Below are 5,552 nucleotides of genomic sequence, written 5' to 3'. Positions count from 1 at the left end.
CGGTGGCGGAGCCAACGGCGAACGGAGAGCACAGCCGGGCCCGCCCCCTCCCTGCCCCCCCCCTCCTGGCCCGCCCGCCTGCCTCCCTCCCGCCTCCCTGCCCCCTCCCCCGCCCAACACGGCCGGGAGGTGGAGCTCGGGACCGCTCTGGTCCTGCTGGGAGGGGACCCCAGCACCGCTCCCCAAAGCCAGGACCCCTTTGGCTATCTCTCCCCTACCCGAGGCCCGTATACACAGATCGTCCCCCTCCCTGGCTCTTCAGTTTACACTTATCCCACCTGTGCCCCCATCTGGGACCCCTCCCGAATTCCTTTCCTAACCTCACTCAAACACCTGTCCCCTACCCTGCCCCCCTGGGAAGTGGAGGCACGGGATATGTCTCCCCCGGTGCCTTCTTTTCTGGGCATCTGCTCCTCCAGATCCACCTTCTTCCCGCCCAGACCCCCAGATCACCCCGAATGGCCCTCCCTTCTCACTGCGCTCAGGGGAAGTCCACCCCTCCCCCTCTGGCCGAAGCCGCAGAGCGGTCAGCGTCGGTGGCCGCAGCAAGTCTTGGGGGTGGGGCTATGGAGGGGACCGTGGGAGGGGGAGGGTAACGGGACCAAGGGGGCTCCTCTAGAATGAGGATTGGGGAGATATACAAGTGTGAGGATGAGGTGATGCGCCTAAGCTCGGGCTATTAGAGGGTCCCTCAATCACCTGCCCTCTGGGCGGCATGGAGCTGTGACCCCGACACATTTACCAGTGACATACACACATTCACACAGTCACATGGGTCCCTACCCCGCGAAGCCGAGCAGTGTCACGGCCTGTGTCACACGCCCTCGCAGTGCCACAAGCTCCCTGTCACAATCACACTCACCGAGTCACACACTGTGTCACACGCAGTGTCTCACATACTCGATACTCAGTTTCTCCCACTCAGTTTTGGCTCTCTGGCGCCATCTAGAGGTGTCTGAGCAGCCTGGGAACTCCTTTTCCTTCGCTCAGGGTTTGGTACCCCAGGCTCTCAAGTGCCCCAGTCTAATACGACCTCCAGCTTTTGCCACTTATAAGCCAACGCAGTGGGTTCCAGGCCAGAAGAATGAGAGAGACTGTCCCTGGTAAGGCCTGGCACTGGGTGTGCAAAGGCCTAATATGGGATGACTGATTGCTGGGCCTCTATTTGCCATAGCCTCTGACTACTCCTCCCCTATCCACCGGCATTTTCCCATCCCTACCACTCCTCTATGCCTTGTCTCTTTCCTCTGCTTCCTCCCCTTCTGATACCTGTATTCTCTGTGGAACACTCTTCAGGGTAAGGGTGGGCTCTCGGGCCAGCTGAGGGCTGCCCAAGATCTCTCCGAGAGCAGCCCCCCTCGAACTCCCTTTCTGGCCTTGGCCCTGCTCTAGTCTGCACTCCCAGACCTCAGCCCCAGAATCCCAGATGGGGTTCTCTGGATGGGAGATGGGGTGAGCTAGTGAAAGGAGGATCTGTCCTATAGGTGGTTTCTCCCTGTCCCCTGCAAAACTCATATGCTCCGCATCACTGAGCACAGCTCCAAGGGAGAAATCAGTGGCCCAGAGACAAGAAATCTTCCACAGAGGAGCTGCCCCAGCTTCCCTGCCCCCAGCGTGTGCCTGTTGCCCACTGCAGCAAACCCTCCCCAGTCTGCTTGCTGGGAGCCATTCAAAGGCTCCTCTGTTCTCCTCCCTTGCTCAGGGCTGAGCAAGATAGGCAGCCGCAGAGCTGGGCAGGAAATGCTAATCTCCCAGATGTTCTCCTCTGTCCTCCCTGCTCCACCACCGTCAAACCCAAATCCTGCACCAAGTGGTAGGAGCAGAACTGGGCCAGTGCAACACCAGGGTGTGTCTACTCTTCTCCCTGCTCCCCATCCCCTCCTACCCCAGCTGCCAGGCTGGGCTCTGTGGGGGACCTGAGCCTGGGACAAGGTAGAAATGAGGATGGGGCTGTCTTCCCCAAGCAGAAGGGCAGGCAAAGGGCTGAGACTGGGAGGTTGCATCTGAAGAGGAGAGAAGCCAGGCTCCTTGCCCCATACCAAACTGGGAGGAGGACCTGGTTGGCAAGTAGGGTATCGGGGTCTTCTAAACTGATGATGCCTGAGATTCCAGCTGAGACTGTGGCCAGGGATTGGGGGATGCTAGGTGTGGGAGTGGTTGGGTTGCTTGTGGCCTAAGGCTCTTGCTGTGATATGTATGTGCCTGGGATGGGCCGTGGCTAAGAGAGAGTTAGGATGCTGTAGAGCCTTGCACTGTAACAGAAAAAATTGTTGTTTCTGATTGCAGCTGGGACACTGTTGTGATGCTATGATGCTGGTGTGCCTAGGATATAGCCAGAACAATCAGATTATCAGAGAGGCTGTTGCCAAGCTGTGTGTGTATGTGTGTGTGTGTGTGTGTGTGTGTTCATGTGTGCATGTTGAGAGGAGGGCTGTAACTGAAATGCTGTAAGGCTTGAAGCTAAAAGTGTGAGGTTGGCATACCTGAGACTGGCTATAGCTGAGAAGCTGTTCTCTGTTAATATGACGTAGGTAGAACTGTAGCTGGATCCATTGCTTAGGTACTAGGAGATGAGAGTCCGTTGCTAGGAGCCTGTACCTGAGAGGAAGGCTGTTACCTGGGATAAGAGCAGAGCTACTGTTGTGTATAGGACTGTAGCTGGGATGCTATTGGTCCTGAAGCTATAGCTGTGATGACAGCATACTGGGGATTGGCTACAGCTAAGATGCTGTTGCCCAGGCTTGTGGCTGGGCTGTTACTGTGTGCAGGACTCTAGCTGGGATGCTGTTATGCCTGCAGCCATAGCTCTGAAGCTCAAGTGTAGCTGAGAGGCCATTTCCTGGTAATATAGCGGGACCACTGTTGTGTGGGGGACGGAGGCCACACTCTGTTTCCTAGGAGATGAGAAGCTGTTCCCTGGGAAGCTGTTCTGGAAGGCAGTATGCTACCTAAGATGGGAGCTGATCTGCTGTTGGAGCTGATCTACTGTTGTACTTGGGAGGGTTCCCGAGTGGCCATTGCTGCGTCTGTGGCTGGCTGGGTGGGGGAAGGCGAGTGAGTTCTGCCTTGAGGTCTGGGAGATGCCAGGAGCCCAAGGCTGGGCGGGGGCTGCTGCTCTGGGGAGGCTTCAGCAGTTGCTCTGCTGTGGAGCTGGGAAGCCTGTTTTCATTACTGTTTTAACTCTTTTTTTAACCTTGTTTTTCTCTCGGCTGCACTTTCGCTCACTCATTAATTTTGGTATTTTTCTCACGGTGCCTCAGCCCCTGTCACGGCTGCCATGGCAACAGGAGACAGTGTGCACAGCGCCAAAATATCTGATCAAAAAATAACCAAAATAAGCAAACACCGAAACGACTGTGCTGGGGGCTCTGGCCGAGGGAAAGCCGATGGCTCAAGTCCAGGAAACTCTAGGTTCCCAAGGGACCCCTTTTTCTTCCCCAGGGAAGCTTTGCTGAACCTTCTGATAACCTGGGAGGCCCCTTCCCAAGGGAACCCCCCACCACCACACACACACACAGGTCTCTCAGGACTCTGAGATTTCCAACGGTCCCTGCCCGAGAGGCAGTTTTGCCTGAGGTGGGAGCATTGGGAGGGTGTGAAGCCTGGGGTTCACTTCCCAGGAGCTGACAGTCAAGCCTCTAAGAAGCTCCCTACCTGCCCTCACCATACACATCTGCATCACCCCACCCACCCCTCTCCTGACCCCTCCTTCCTCAGGCTTCTTCCACTTTCTCTGCTCCCAACCCCTACTTGGCCACCTCCACTCTCTTCTTTTCATACCCCAGCATCCTGACAGGATGGATGGAGGGGAGGAAGCTGCAGTCTCTCCCACAACTCCAGTGGAGGTGCTAGGAGAGATGCCACAAAAGCACCTGACACTCCTGGGCCTCTGGCCACCTCTAGCTCCAGCTGCCTATGGGAGATTCCTGAACAGCCTGAACACTCACCCCCGCCACTTTCCCCCCAATAGCATTCTAGTTTCCTGGGGACCTCCTTCTCTCAAGTGGGCATGTCCCCAGGAGGGGTAAAACAGTAGAGACTCATGTGAAATAGGAAGGGGCAAAGCTCTTGGTACTACCTGTCTCCCTTCTTTACCTACTAATTTCCCCTCTGAGGGGGCTTGTCTAGATTTCTGGAGCACTAAGAACCGGAGGAACAAGAAGGAGCTCTTCAACTCTGCCTCAGTCACATCACAAAATTATCTCTCTGGCTCCTCTTCTCGGTGCCCCTCCAGCAGTGAAAATCTCACTCCCAACAGGTCTTCGTCCCTTTCTGGGAGCTAGGACTCACCTCCTGCTCCTTACATTCAGTTCCTATAACCCCCTCCCCACCAAGAGCAGCAGTGGCCTTGGCCTCCTGGCAGAGCCTTCCTGGGCCTGTTTCCATAGAAACCAGATAGTCTGTGCAGTGTGAGAAGGGGAGGGGAGACAGGAGCAGGGAGGAGGGACCAGACCTCAGGGGCAGCCCCAGAAGAAGGGACATGGGCAATGAGAGAAGGAGGAAGCTGCCCCATCCAAAGGGAAGGTGGGACCTTGATCTGGGGAGGGGAGAGAGGAGGTAGCCAAAGCTTGGTAGGTTCTATTCACCTCCCCCCCCACCCCGTCCCTGTGCCACAGCTTATTCTGCTGCCTCCTGAGGAGACCCACGACTGTCTCTTCCCCTGGCACAGAGAAGGGGATTCCTCTCTCCCCATGCCCCTAAGATCCTTCTTTACCAGGAACTGCCTGATCTGGGGTGAATCTCTTTCCCAGGAGCCAGCAGCCTTAGTCTAAGACAGGGACCATAGGATACCTTCCCTCCCCCAAGAGCTATGCACTCACCCCAGACCAGTGGCTCTGTGCTCTGGAGGCTGGGCCGCCCTGGGACCCGGTGACCACTGCTGACCCCGTGGCGTGCGGCTCTCAAAGGCCCCATTCATCTCCGGGGGCTAAAGGCACCATTGTCCCTGGCGGGGGGTGGTGGGGGCAGTGGGGGGTCTCGACTCAGAAGGAAGGAATGTGTCTGGAGAAGTTGCCCGCAGGGCTTCAGTCTCCAGGTCCCCACCAGCTCTCCATCGGGACCCCTACATGACCCCAAGCCCTTTCCCCCACTAGCTCCCAGCAGCCTTCATGCTTCTCTTGAGGGTGGGGACTGCTGTGGTTTGGGGGAGAAGCCTCGCCCCAACCCTCTTGCTCTCTCTGCAGAACCCTTTCTGGGGCTGGGAGCTGTCCAGCGCCTCGGGTTCTGACGGACCAAAGATACGCCTAGGCGCCATCGGACAAGAGGGGGTCAGGGCCAGCCTAAGCTGGCTGGGGGCTCGGGAGCTCTCCTCTACCCAGGCTAACACTGCAAACCACACCTGACCTGGGTGGGCATGGGTGCAGCTCTGGACATGGGGATCCATGCGTGCTGAGAACTGACCCGAGGAACAACTTGACCCCTGCCCTATCTGAGGAGAATTGAAGGGTCAAGTGCCACCAGGCCACTCCCCTGAAATTCAGTCTCTGACAGAGTTACAGAAAAAACCAGGAGAGGTCAGGCCCTGCCTCCCCCTCCCCCGCCATCTCTGCCGT

The sequence above is a fragment of the Balaenoptera physalus genome (genome assembly GCF_965194825.1).
Source record: "Balaenoptera physalus genome assembly, chromosome: 3".
Classification (NCBI taxonomy): Eukaryota; Metazoa; Chordata; class Mammalia; order Artiodactyla; family Balaenopteridae; genus Balaenoptera; species Balaenoptera physalus.
The sequence above is the reverse complement of the archived record's forward strand: the minus strand, read 5'-3'. Positions refer to the sequence as shown.